We start from the raw sequence: 13,902 nt of genomic DNA, 5'->3' as shown, positions 1-13,902 counted from the left end.
AAAAAAAGCTCACCCTTCACTCTCCTACTAAAGTCCTTGTTGCAGCCACAGCTTTACATCTACATCTTTATCACTCTGTTGTAAACATGCGCAGCCTCCACTTTCTGGCGTTCTCAGTCTGTCTGCTTACAATGCTCTCATCAGAGGAGCTGTCAGAGCCAACAATACTGGGAGTGACAGCTTGTGCTGGCACCAAGTTTACGTTACTGGAGCCATTGATGCTCTCTAGGGTGCCGGCTGCCTCAGTTAGCTCGCACAATGCCGGGCCGACAATGTGCCCGCATTGTCCAGGTTGCAGAGCTGCGGAGGAGAAGGGACAGCGCGCGGCCAGCTAGAAGTTCATTAGACCAACACTGAGCTCCTTCTTGTCTCCATGTGGTCTATTTAAATACCCCTCCTTGTTTCCTGCCTGATGAGGAGTGCCCTTCTCCCTGACTTACAGGTTGTACATGCTTCCTTGTTAAAGCTATGAGCACGCTCACAAAATGACACATTCGAATTGAGCTCCACATCCATCATGCTTCTAATTTTCACATTTAAAAAAGCTAAGAGGTGTCCCATGGCTCAAATAACTTACTCGCTCTGGTTGGTCCTGGAGGACCTCGGTCACTGCATGCACTCTAAAATGAGTATGATGAAAAGCTGGAAGGGTGAGAGTTTCTGACTATTATTCTTCCATCCTGGATCCAACAATTATTGGCTGCCTGCTGAATAGTTCTGTGTCATTACAGCGGGCTAAATTACGCTCTTCACTTTATGAGGGAGGCCCTGTCACTCCAAAGAGCCAAAGAGGAACATAACTGGAAGAAGACAGTCTTGTATTCACAATGAAACTGACAGTGTTCAAGGACATTTCTCTTCTGCTAATGTTCCATATTAGACTAAACTTCAATTAGCTTGTCAAGGCTGGTTAGTGAAATGTATTCTTCATGCATTGGGGTGGAGTGACTCGTTTATCATGGTCCATCATGTCCTTTGTGAGTCATTCTCCCTATATGTGTCATACAAATCACCTCATTAGCTATTTGTCCATGATGGGGCATTCTTTTAGATTGTACTGTATAGATAAAATAGGATGTTAGTAACATTGCAAAATCTGCCAAAAGATTCATGGAACCACTTCACATGAACTTGGCTTTTAATTTGGTACACCGGGTTATGCCTGTGGATATTCTCATTCATCCAGGTTGTATTCTCAGGGCATTCAACCGATCACAACTGGACTGTTCAGGTTGTCTTAGAAGATGTTTCGCCTCTCATCCGAGCAGGCTTCATCTGTTCATGCTCAGAGACTGGGTGGGACTAGGAGGGACCGTCACCTTTGTGAGCATCCCGTTCAGATGTAATGATGGTCATGGACCCATCTGCAAACAAGGTGGCCATGCCTTGTTTAGTTCTTAAAGGCTAAATGACTGAGTCTTTGAGGAAGGGATGAAAGGACAGCTTTGTATGTGGGAGAAAGTTGACGTCGTAGATAACCCCGTTCAGAGATAGCTTCTCAACCTTAACCAACCTCAACCTTCTCTGTTCAGAATGTGTACATTTTTGTCCTCAAAAGGGTGCTCTTTCTCTTTGAGGTGCAGGTGGACCACAGTGTCTTCACCTGAAGAGTTAGCCCGTCTGTGTTGTGCCAATGCCCATTGTTGGCTGGCAGAGGCCCCATTCCATTGTATCCTAACGATCGTCATTTGACACCACTAAAGAGCCAACCATTGCTATCTGGACCTGACTCCTTTAACGGATAAATAGATTGGATCTTGCATCAAGCTCTCAGACTAGAGCTGTCCTATCTAGTCTGACTGGTGTGTGTCCTACCTAGTCTTTGAAGCCTGGTCAGATGAGAGGCAAAATGTCTTCGAAGACAACCTGAACAGTCCAGTTGCGATCGATCGAATGCCGTGACAATACAAAGGGTCATTAAAAAAAAAGTTCTACAAAGCAACTCGTTCTACCCATCTCGCATTTATATTAAAGCTGGCCTCGCTCCATCAGCTCCTCACAACCATTCTTTATGTAATTAAATGAAAAAAGGAGGCAATGATGATTCGTTTCTAAAGGAAAAACAACACATTTACAATTACAAAACGGGCTACATCTTTTAATATTAACTACAATAGTGAGTTCCCCCCACTTTACCTTTCTGTTGACATGGGTTGAGTAAAAGTAATGAAAAACCTACCTTGGAAGCTGACCCTGAAAAGGTTTTTTTTTTTCCTATTACGAGCTCACAATTGATTCTGGCATTACAAGAGAACATCGCAGAACATCATGTGACTGGGGGCAGATGAGTTTATCAGGAGGGGTTCACCACCGGCTTACAGGACTCGTAAACAGAAATGCCAGCGGGTCAGACGTGGCACAAGTAGCCTGGAGTAGTGGGGACAGAGACATGACACGAACAAAAGACATCGGCTGTGTTTCAATTTGCGCACGTCCATACTTACACTTAACATTTTGAATGTATGAGTGCGTTATCGCTGACAAGCACGGCACAATGCTAGTATGCTAGTCGCCGGACTGACCACCCTCAATCATCGCCATCTTGGCTACGTAGTGGAAGAGTAGGGACTAACTTGAATCGTTGCAATTCACAATTAAAAAGAGAGAAGAAGAAAAAGAGGCAAAATATTGCAATAACAGTAATGAATTTGTGACAGTGCTACACCGTCAAAGTTCGCACCCCCGGGAATGTACTGATGGAAGTGTTCTTTTTTAGAGACAGCCATGAACTTCCATATAAGTGTGCAGTCCGGGAAGTACATCACAATGGCAGATCATACATGTGCTCCTTAATTGCAGAGTTAGTGCATTAATCATTGCCATGATGCAAATGACAAAATTACTCAATTCATCACCTCAGCATCCTCTTTTTTCCTTCTCTTCTCTCATTCTTCTCTCTTCTCACTCCATTTTCACACCCCACTCTCCTCCCAGGGGCTCTCACCCCTTTCTTTCACCTCTCACCTCACCCACAGTTTCGGCTCTCCAACCTGCTGCTCGGATGCTTTCTCTGCTGGTGGATTAAAGGCAGCAGGGGGGATAATGGCCACTGAGCGGAAGTGAGCAGAGACCCACGTCAGCTACTTCCTGCACAGCGTGGTGGTCACTTCATCACCTGGGTCATTAGTGTAACATCACCGCCCCCGCACCGTGGCCTCCCTCCAGTCCCCTGACTTACCCTTCCCGTCTTGTTCTTTTCCTTTCTCTTCATCGCAGCTTTTCGTCTCTCTCGTTTTCTCCTGACCTTCAGGTGCTCTCTAAATACCACGCAGGCTGCGGAGAGAAAGATGACAGACCGTGAAGGGTCGCTGTAGGCTGATCATTAGCAGCGCCCTGTGGTTGACTTCAATTAGCCTGCAGAGACACTGCGCCGCGCTGAGAACATGAAGTCAGGGGGGCTCTGCACCTCTCACATATACAGTTACATTTAAGAGACAGCTATAGCAGCTACTGCATAGGCTCCATATAGAATGAATCATATATTCACATTTAGAAGATGATGTTAAATCATTGATGTTAAATCGTTGATAGAGTTCATTCCAAATGTTTCCAGGCATCTTTTCAGCAAAGACCTCAAATGTTCTATAGGTTGAGGTTGGTGTTCGTGAAGGTCATTTCAGAAGCTTAGCCTGCTTTATCCATTCCAAAATCAGTTCTGATGAGTGTTTGGGATCATTGTCCTGTTGGGATGCCCAACTGTCTCCACGTTTCAGCCAGTTTGTGGAGTGTACCGGTACACAAAACAGCAAAACAGCTGCAAAGCATGATGCTCCCACCACCATCTTGGACAGTTGCAACACTATTCTTAGGTTTGAATGCCTCACCTTGACTCCTCCAGCATACTTCTTGTGGTTATGGCCAAATAGCTCCATTTTCGTCTAGTCTGACCATCAAACTTTTGTCCAGATCCAAAAGGCATTAGGCTTGTCCATGTGGGCAGCTGCAAATTTCAGTCCATCCTGAAAGTGTTGATTTCAGAGCAGGAGCTTCTTTCTAGGTCGGCACCCTCCCATGTTGATGCAAAACTGGCTTCACTGTGGACAGTGACGCTGGTGTTCAGCAGTTTCCAGTTCTTGGCAGGCTTGAGCTTTGTTGGTTCCTGAGTTGTTCCTGTACATCCTATCCAATTTACTTTGACGGTTACAGTACGATTTTCTTCCAGACCTTGGCAAAGTGGTGACGCATCCAAATAACTTTCTCCTCTTAATTGTTTGAACTGAGGATCTTGGAATTTGCAGTTGTCTAGAAATGCTTCTAAAACACGTTCCCAACTTGTCTAAATCTACGATTCTCTTTCTTCGATCTTCACTGAGTTCCTTATACTTTCCAATTGTTCTGAGTATTGATCGATCCATTGATTGCTGTCAAACAAATCATTTTATGTCGCCAAAGAGACACTAGAGCTTGGCCTTGTCAAGTCAAAACACATTCTGGAACATTCAGCACCACTCCATGTGATCTATGACTATGTAACCATTCCAGCCAAAGTGTAAATGAGAGAAAATCCAATGAAAACTCTAAATTGTGCACCTAATTGTTACAATATATTCGTGTAATAATACAGCTTTGTTCCTCTACGTATGTGTCGGTTTCCTGCATCAGTCTGGGTCTAGTACACCTTCATGCAGTGTTTTGATGACACAGAGATGCTTCATCACTTAGTAACAAGCCATGACATCAATACTTTTCTTTCCAACTGGAGCACAGTGCAACCTCGGTTTTCAAACGCCCCAGTCGTTATGCCAAAATGTTTCCTCAGTTCTTGTACATTGTCTCAGTTATCATGCAATATTGTGCATCAACAAACTGTTGTATTTTGCTCTTTTGTAAGCTGAATCTTTTGGTATTGATGAAGATTTGGACAGAGGACACTTTCTTCAGCCATCTTGGATCACACACCCAACACCAAATATTGCGAGTTGGACTCGAGTGCCCAGACTAAGATTCGCACACGTTGGTGACTCCATCTTGATGTGTTATTAATACTGCGTCCAACTGTGTTTGTAACGTGTCTTTATGACAAAACGGGCTTGTTAGCCTGCTTTGAAGTGGAAACCGGAGCCGTCAGTTATCGTAACGCATCTCTGTCGCCTCTCTGTGACACCATCAGCGGTTGACTTTGTAGTTCTTTGCTAACTAACACAGTTACACCGCACATCTTTGCTTTTTTAAAATGACAAATAACTTGTTAGCAAAGAACAAAGGTGTCGTCCTCCTCCACTCCTCCCTCGTCGCTGCCTCATAAAAAGTAGAAATCAAAGACTCATTCGTTTCATTCGTCATTTATATGCATTTTGAATTGTTTTCTGCATGTAAAACGGCAACTGTTGCGTATTAAAAGTGTTTTGTGTTCAAATATTTGGGTGTCTGGAACGGATTAACTGGAGTTACATTGTTTCCGATGGAAACCATTGTTTTCGTTTTTGTACAGTTTGGTTTTAGACAGAGCCTTTGGAACGGATTCATCACGAAAACCGAGGTTCCACTGTATTTGGACGAGGAAAACCGGTAGCTCATTTTTACCAATGAAATATTTAAACCTGTCGAGTGATGGAAATTCTATTACCTACTGTTCAAATGTTAAGCAGCATTTAGTATTTACTCTACGATAGTTTGGTGAATGTTTGACTGTCAGCGTTCGCAAATTGATAATTACAGTGCCCAAATGCACTTTTTGTTATAAAGTTGAATTTAAGCTTGACTCTGTGCATTTTAAATCAAAATGGCTCTGTGCAGGTTGAGAGAGGAGGGCAGGAATGGAAAGCAGACCTTTTATGCATCACAACATTATTAAAAAAAAAACATGTGTGTGTATATGAATGTGTGCAGCAACGACTCAGACGATCAACAAGGGTGACAGCACGGCAAAGATGATTGTTAGTGATGTATGTGTGTGTGTGTGTGTGTATATGTCAAGAGCAGGACAATTATGTAGATCTCCTCTTGTGTGGCTACACTTTCCTCCCTCGACCCCCTACGGCGCCCTGATGGGCTACAGCCTTTCATTTGCTCATTGTGGTAATTGGTGCGTGCGAGGGAGAGAGGTACATGTGTTCTGCTCCCCCTCTGCGTCTGTCAGAGAATTAGAAAATGGAATTCTCTGAAGAGCTTCTGCCTTCCTCATCCAATCTGACACATTCTCACGATTCACTCGGTGGCACATTTCCCTTTCCTCCGGCCACTAGCCGACATTAATATTTGCAATTCCAAAATTAATTCGCATTGAGATCAATTTTGGAACCATTCATTTTAAAAATCCGATATTAAATGAACATGTGCTGCAATTAATTCTGTTCTCGCTCCAGGTCATATTCTCAGTGAGCATATAAAAATTGTGTATGATAAGATATCACAACTACTAAAACAGCATTTCAAATTGGTTTTCAAATTAATTAGCATTACGATTAACTACAAAGGAAATACTCCCCGTGGAATCATTAATTCCCTGTTATAGTGACTCATTTTTTTAACCCCAATTCTATACAACCAGAGTGGTTTTTATTCTTAATTCCGAACAAGCAGCGGCACAATAATTGAGCTTGTAAACACGCCTGTTATCAGCTACTAGTTAACATGTCGTCACGCCTCTTCAACTCAGCCCTGACATTATTGCTGTTAATCAATTATTCTCTTTCACAAAAGTGCTGATGAACATTATAATGATGGACATACATGGATTAGGAAACCACAGATCCACATGCACTCCTCAATCAAATCTTGTGTTTGGTGTCTTGTGTTTTGGTGATGGTTTCACACCCCTGATGGAGATCTTGAGACCAGGGGGAAATGGCACGTATTTTGAATTTTGCCCTTGTGGATTGTAAACAGATTTTGAGTATAACAGTATGCAGAGGGCATACCTCTTGATGGAGGGTCCCAGTCTGTGTAATGATCACTTTTTTCTCCTCTTTTTTCATTTTGATGCTCTATTTGCAACCTGGTTACAATCCACAACCGCAAAATCTGTCAGTCAAATCAGTCCCTCTTTTCAGAAATGGCACACAAACCCCTGTGGTGATTTAAAAAAAAAAATCCCATCCTGCCTCCAAAGTGTTCTGTACTGAAAGCACAATATTTGACAGTTACAGTATTTCGGAACTGCCAGAACAGCAAACCTCATTTTCGGAACCAAAGTCTCAGTGCCCTAAACTCATTCATTCATTTGCTTGTTCTCACAAGGGTCACTGGGGGTATGCCGGAGCCTACGACACAAGCTGGCTTTGGGCCCTGGACTGGTCGCCAGCCAATGGCAGGGCACATATAGACAAACAACCATTCACACTCACATTCATACCTATGGACAATTTACAGTCGCCAATTCACCTAACATGCATGTTTTTGGAAACTCACGTTTTTAAATTAAACACTCAGTTCAGTTGAGCTAACTTTAAACAGTGTTCAGGACGCAATCTGGTCATTTTTTCAAGAACGTTGAACACATTGGCTAAACACACTTCACACTGTGATACACGTCGCGACTACTCTTCACTATCACAACCGTCGGTCCGTCATTTTTTGACGTGCACGGACATGTTGCTAAATTGTCAAACTGACAGCAAAATGTAAACACAAGTCCAAGACGGTAGTCGTCATTTCCACACAACAACACACAAAATTGAGTACACATGTCTGCAGACATGTTCAGACCACCTGGGCAGGATAAACGTCAATTGCGAGTGCGCGGGATGGCACATGTGCATCCGTCTACAAATGACAGTAACATATCGAGACAAGGTGGAAGGGGACGAGGAAGACCAAGAACAATTAAGGCTACTATTGTACAGTTTTGTTGTACACATCCTTATATAGTGAGGTCGATAGGCGGATCGGCGCAGCGTCTGCAGTAATGCGGTCGCTGTACCGGACCGTCGTGGTGAAGAGAGAGCTGAGCCGGAAGGCAAAGCTCTCAATTTACCGTTCGATCTATGTTCCCACCCTCACCTATGGTCATGAGCTTTGGGTCATGACCGAAAGAACGAGATCATGGATACAAGCGGCTGAAATGAGTTTTCTTCGTAGGGTAGTGGGACTCACCCTAAGAGACAGGGTGAGGAGCTCGGTTATCCGGGAGGAGATCAGAGTAGAGCCACTGCTCCTTCACATCGAGAGGAGCCAGGTGAGGTGGCTCGGGCATCTAGTCCGGATGCCTCCCGGACGCCTCCCTGGTGAGGTGTTTCGGGCATGCCCAGCTGGGAGAAGGCCCCGGGGAAGACCTAGGACACGCTGGAGGGATTATGTCTCACAGCTGGCTTGGGAACGCCTTGGTGTCCTCCCGGTGGAGCTGGAGGAGGTGGTCGGGGACCGGGAAGTCTGGGCTTCCCTACTGAGACTGCTGCCCCCCCGACCCGGACCCGGATAAGCGGAGGAAAATGGAATGGAATGGAACATCCTTATACAGTACGTCCTCTTTGTCCTATATGGGTTGACATTGAGGAAAGAAGGACCAGTATTAGGGTGGAAGGACTGCTCTTTTCTAAGAGGCACTTATTGTTGCCATGGTGATACTGTATCTCTGAATTACATTTTTCAGTAATGTGCTGTTTAAATACAGTAGATCACCACCTATTCCTGGTTTGTCGTATCCTACCCCGCATATTTACGGACTTCTTTTCACTTCTAAAATGGGAAACAATTTGTTTTTTTATGGTGTTATCTGCAGGGGAAAAGAAGTGCTGCAGCTTTGAATCGCAAGTCAATTCATTTAACATTTTCCAGCAGGAAGTTGCATTGACAAGACTTTGTTTAATAATGTGTAAAAAATAGACATGCTCAATATCGGCTTTTGTACTGGACATACCGATATTGTCCAGCACTTCATTACCGATACCAGTGTCAACTGATACTGATATTGGCAGCAGCTCCTCCCTCAGACTCCCTCAAACACATTATGCTTCTTTTATTGTAATGCCACTGGATGAATTTCACGAATAAACACTGTTTGTGCAAAATAAGACTAACCCTGCAATATGAATTACAAGTTGTAAAAAATAGTAAACATTTTATCAAAGTAAAGTAAAGTGCAAAGTATGAAACTCTGAACTGGTACAGTCAATGAAATTCTAAAATGGGTATAGGTGGGAAGTTTTTTTTTTTTGCTGTATTTCAGTGCAGCGTGTGGCTCTGAGTGACTTTCCTGAGGTGTGATATTAGATTCCAAATATTTAAGTAAGGTTTTATAATTCAAAGACAAAACTTGGAAAGCCTTCCAGACTGCAAACACAGCGAGCTAACAAGCATGCTGCTCTGTGGAGCACGATGCAGTTTGATGAGGTCTCACTCGCACTCTGACGTCGATATCAGCAGAAAAAAACTATACCGATATAATCAGATATCTTATTTTGATGCCAATATCAGCCGATAATATCTAATGACCGATATTATCGAGATCTCTGGTAAAAATGTTAAAATTTGTTCAATAACTGCGAAAGGCATATTATATGGTTTAGCGTATAAAGGGCTTTTTATGGGTGCTTTGGTATTTTGGATTTTTCACCATTCGGTAGGGAATATGACCACACGTAGTTGTAGTTGTGTTTTTTCTTACAACAGCGCTGATGGTAGATATCACTTTGACTGCAATCTTTTGTTTTTGCTAAATACGTTTATAACTAGAGAAGCAAGCCAAGCGTCATAGTTCCCCTCATATTCTGATTCACTCAAAATAATAACCCTATATTTTTTGGATCAGTCTTTGATACTTTGTAAAACCTGTGGGAAACTCGTCCTGTATTTTTTTCCCCAAGTGCTCTGACCATTTTTTGTGGCGTTATATACACAAATGCCGAAAATGGTTCTACCTCGCAATGTTAAAGAATTCTTGAAAAAAATTCCTGGATCCAGACGGTGATCCGGATCACCCCCAAAATGTAATCGGGTCTTCCATATCCCATTCCCGACAATTCCTGAAACTTTCATCCAAATCCATTCCGAACTTTTCAAGTTATTTTGAACACAAACAAACAGAATAACAAACAGATAAACGCATAACCTCCGCGTTGATGACAATGTTTTGTTGTCTATAAGGTGTTACTGTTATCCAAGTGGTATAACTTAAATTATTGTATGAATGCCTAAGTTGTTCAGACCAGAAGACTTTGTAATGACTGCCACGTATGCCCAGAAAACAACCTGCAGCCCCCCAGTTATATTTTTTTATTGTTTATTTTTGTGTAAACCTGTCATCCAGATGTGTTGTGTGGATTTCAATAACGTAAATAAAAATAAGAAAAGACAAGTCACAGGCTTTTGAAATGTAGTTACAATTTTTGATTAGGATTTCAGGTTTTGAGGAAATGGGGGGAGGTTTCAAGGGATGTGTAAAATACCATATTTTGAGGGATTCATGGGCGGTGTTTTCATAAAGTGTGCTTATCAATCAAAAGACTGCTTTGTCCCGTTTTTTGACAGTGGAAATGTGCGCGTTGAAAGACATTACAGTTATATCTTCACCCCTTGGTCAGTCTTTTCAGAGGTACGAGAAAGGTTCTGTGATCTCTGCTCGTGCATGGCCAGTCACTGAGGGGAAGAATAGAGAACAAGCCAACCTCCGACCTTTCAATGGAACAGCACCGCGTGCATGGCGGCGTGAGGTGAGGGATCATCATGCGTGGAGGAGTGCAAGGTGAGGTTAGTCAAACACAGTGGGCACAGCAGGTGGGGTGCAGAGTGGGCGTGGGGGTGGGGGCAGGGGGTTTGTGTTGCTTGAGGCAAAGGGAGGTGAGATGTGGAGGGGAAGAGAGCTCCAAAGCTACTGAGCGACGGGAAGAAGCCAGAGGGAAAAGTACACAGGAGATGCCGGGGTTGGGTGGGGGCTGGTGGTTGGGGGCTGGGGTGTATTGCGAGGAGGAGGCTTTCTTTGTAAGGCAGGAAAGATGAGGAAGGTGGAATTGGAGAGAGGTGTGAGTGTCAGGAGAGAAATGGAGGAGCGTGACGGTGAGAGAAAGGAAAGAAGGTGCTACATGGGGACTGGAGCTGAGACAAGTGACATCTGGAGAAGGTGAAAGAAAGACAAAGAGGAAGAGGAAGTGGGAGAAAAAGCAGCACCAGGAAAGAATAACAGTACATTCTCACATCCTCCTCCGGGATGCACTTGCTAACACCCCAACAGGCTCTTGTCAATATGGATTTACTTGTCCACTCAACAGCTGACTGAACAAGATGAGAGGCCTTCTGTCAATATTAATTATCTTGTAAATACTGTTAGGGGAAATCAGACAAGAAAACAGCGTTTTTTTGAGAAGAGAGAGAATGGAGCGTGCGCTTCATGTTTTCACCTCACACATGGCATCCGGTTTTATCCACATCTCCCTCAAAGTGCACCTGATGCAGGCACCACCAAATAGGTGTGCATTGCATTCCTCCAATGATCTCTTTATGCTTCCAACAGTATCAGTTTGATAACACACGGGACACATATCGAATGAGCATTAAATATGTGTATCGAGGTTTTGCCTTCACACATGGCAATGTTCGGTTTTTACTGATGCTGTCAGAGAAGTATTCGTTTAACGCTATTTTTATTATTGTGGGTGTATTTTACAGCCGTGTAGAAATGCATTATATGAAAAGCAGGGTCTGCTGTTCAGAAGGATGCAAAGCAACTGCAAGCCGTAATAACAAACATATTGTCAAATGATAACCTCTCTGACAGTGTCAATAAAAACTGAGCATCATTGTCCCCTATATCAGGGGTGTCCAAGGATGTGGGGGGCATTTTGATATTTTTAAATATTTTTTTATTTGACAAAAAGGCTAAAAAAAGTGCTATTTTGTATGCATACACACACATGTGTGTGTTATTATTATTTAATAGTAACAATTATTCTCTATTTTTCCCTCTATTATTATTATTTTTTATTTCTACAATGTGCCGGGGGCCAATAAAAAAATAAACCACGGGCCGCAAATGGCCCCCGGGCTGCAATTTGGACACCCCCCGCCTTAGATTGTGCATACCAGATGTCCAAACATATTCATGCATGCTTTGCATTACATTACCGTGGTCCATTGTTTGCAAAAAATAAAAGGTTCCAACAAATAAAAGTATAAAGTTATAATAAAATACTGTAAATATGATTTTGCATCATTTATTCGAGGTGTGTTGCCAGACTTTGGAGTGTTTGATACAATCAGTGTAACCGCTGTGTGTATGCAGAGGTCCTGACATCTGGAAAGGTTTTTTTTCTCAAATCCACACATAATAGAGAGAAAAAGATGTCATTGACAGCGAGCGAGTGGTCTGAATTCACGTGTTCAAAGTGGTGGGGGGCATCAAGACAATATTTTTGCGCGCCTGCTGCTGTTCACCAGCGGTGACGAGCACCTGTGTAATATTTGCAACAAAGCTTCCTAGCAACAGTCGTCGAGGAGAGACATCATGGAGATGCACACCTGTTTGATCTGCTGCGACCCTCTGTGATAAGTGGTCTCCGTAACCATGCCGACCACGATATGGGACAGATGCATAGGGCGCTACTGAAAGGCCTTGGGATTGTCAAACACACACTGTCACACTGACAACATGGAATCACACATAGTTACGATTACACACGCATACATTCCAGCAACACAATACAAATGCGTGGTAGCAGTGCATACAAGGAAACAAGGAGAGACGCTTGACACCTCCAAGCGCACTCGCACACGTTGACAAATGTGTGAACAAGGTCTTTCTTAGAAAATAAAACTGCAACACATTTGTGTCCAGTTGGAGAAACAGCGCAGTAAACTGTGGAGGGAACCGGAGGCACTAGATGACCAATGTGTGTGTGTTTGTGTGCGTGTTACTCACAATGAGAAGGTGGAACAGGAAGATGCTCTGAAGGCGCCCCTTGCCCTGTGGGTGACAAAATAAGAGTTGTGGTTAATCATTAAGGGATATGCAAAGATGACAATTTAGGTTAAAAAAAAAAAAGTGCATTGTTACTTCCGTCTGTCGCAAAGTCAATTAATCACCACTATCAGTTGTTACTATTACACTCACACTGGAGACCACTGGATTTGGCACCGGCGATATCCAACTTTTTTTTTAGGTAAATGTAAATGTTGTTTTTTCTCCATCAACTCTGGTAACTGAGATATGACGTACCCATAAAAAATAGTAGATATTTCTGTGAGCTGTATTTTATTTCATGAACTACTTTTGTCTTAGCCTATGTACTCATGGATCAGTGGAGACTGCATTTTGGCATGTGTCCATACCTTTCCAAATTATATGCTACCTGTCGGCACAGAGGAACCCCACGGTGGTTGAATATAACTTACGTATCTTTAATGAAAAGGAAAAAAACCCAAACAAAAACGTAGCAAGAAGGAAAAATATGAAAAAATGTAAAAATATGAAAAATGACTCTAAACACAAAAAATAGGAAAAACCTGATAGCAGGACGACAAAGAGGGCGGGTAGAAGGAGTGGTTCTCAACTGGTGGGTAGAAACCCAAAAGTGGATCCATTCTGGGTGTGGGTAGTCGAGAATTAAAATATGTAATATGCAACCTACATGTGACTTTTTTTTTTTTTTAAGTAAAATTGAGCAATATTTTAGTCATCTTCCTCAATGGTATAAACTTATTGCACACGTAGAAGTGAAATATATGTTCCTCCTCATTTCCTAAATAAAATGCCTTAATAAACTCCTCTAAAATGCACTTTGGACATGCAAATTCATTCATTGGAAAATGTGGTTCTGGGATTGAGACCATTTGAGAACTCCTGGGTTACAGAATAATACCGTACCATAGAAAAGGTAACAAGGAACTTGAACTTGAGTAGCGTCGTGGACAAGAACCAGATGAATAAATCCGCATCCTCCCCCCGTAGCGGTTAAAAGCCTGCAGGAGGTGCTGTCCTGCACCGGACACCAGGGAATCTGACCGGAACACAAAATAAGAGTGAGAAATACA

This window comes from Dunckerocampus dactyliophorus, chromosome 5 (assembly GCF_027744805.1).
Source record: "Dunckerocampus dactyliophorus isolate RoL2022-P2 chromosome 5, RoL_Ddac_1.1, whole genome shotgun sequence".
Lineage (NCBI taxonomy): Eukaryota > Metazoa > Chordata > Actinopteri > Syngnathiformes > Syngnathidae > Dunckerocampus > Dunckerocampus dactyliophorus.
Note: the sequence above shows the minus strand (reverse complement) of the source record.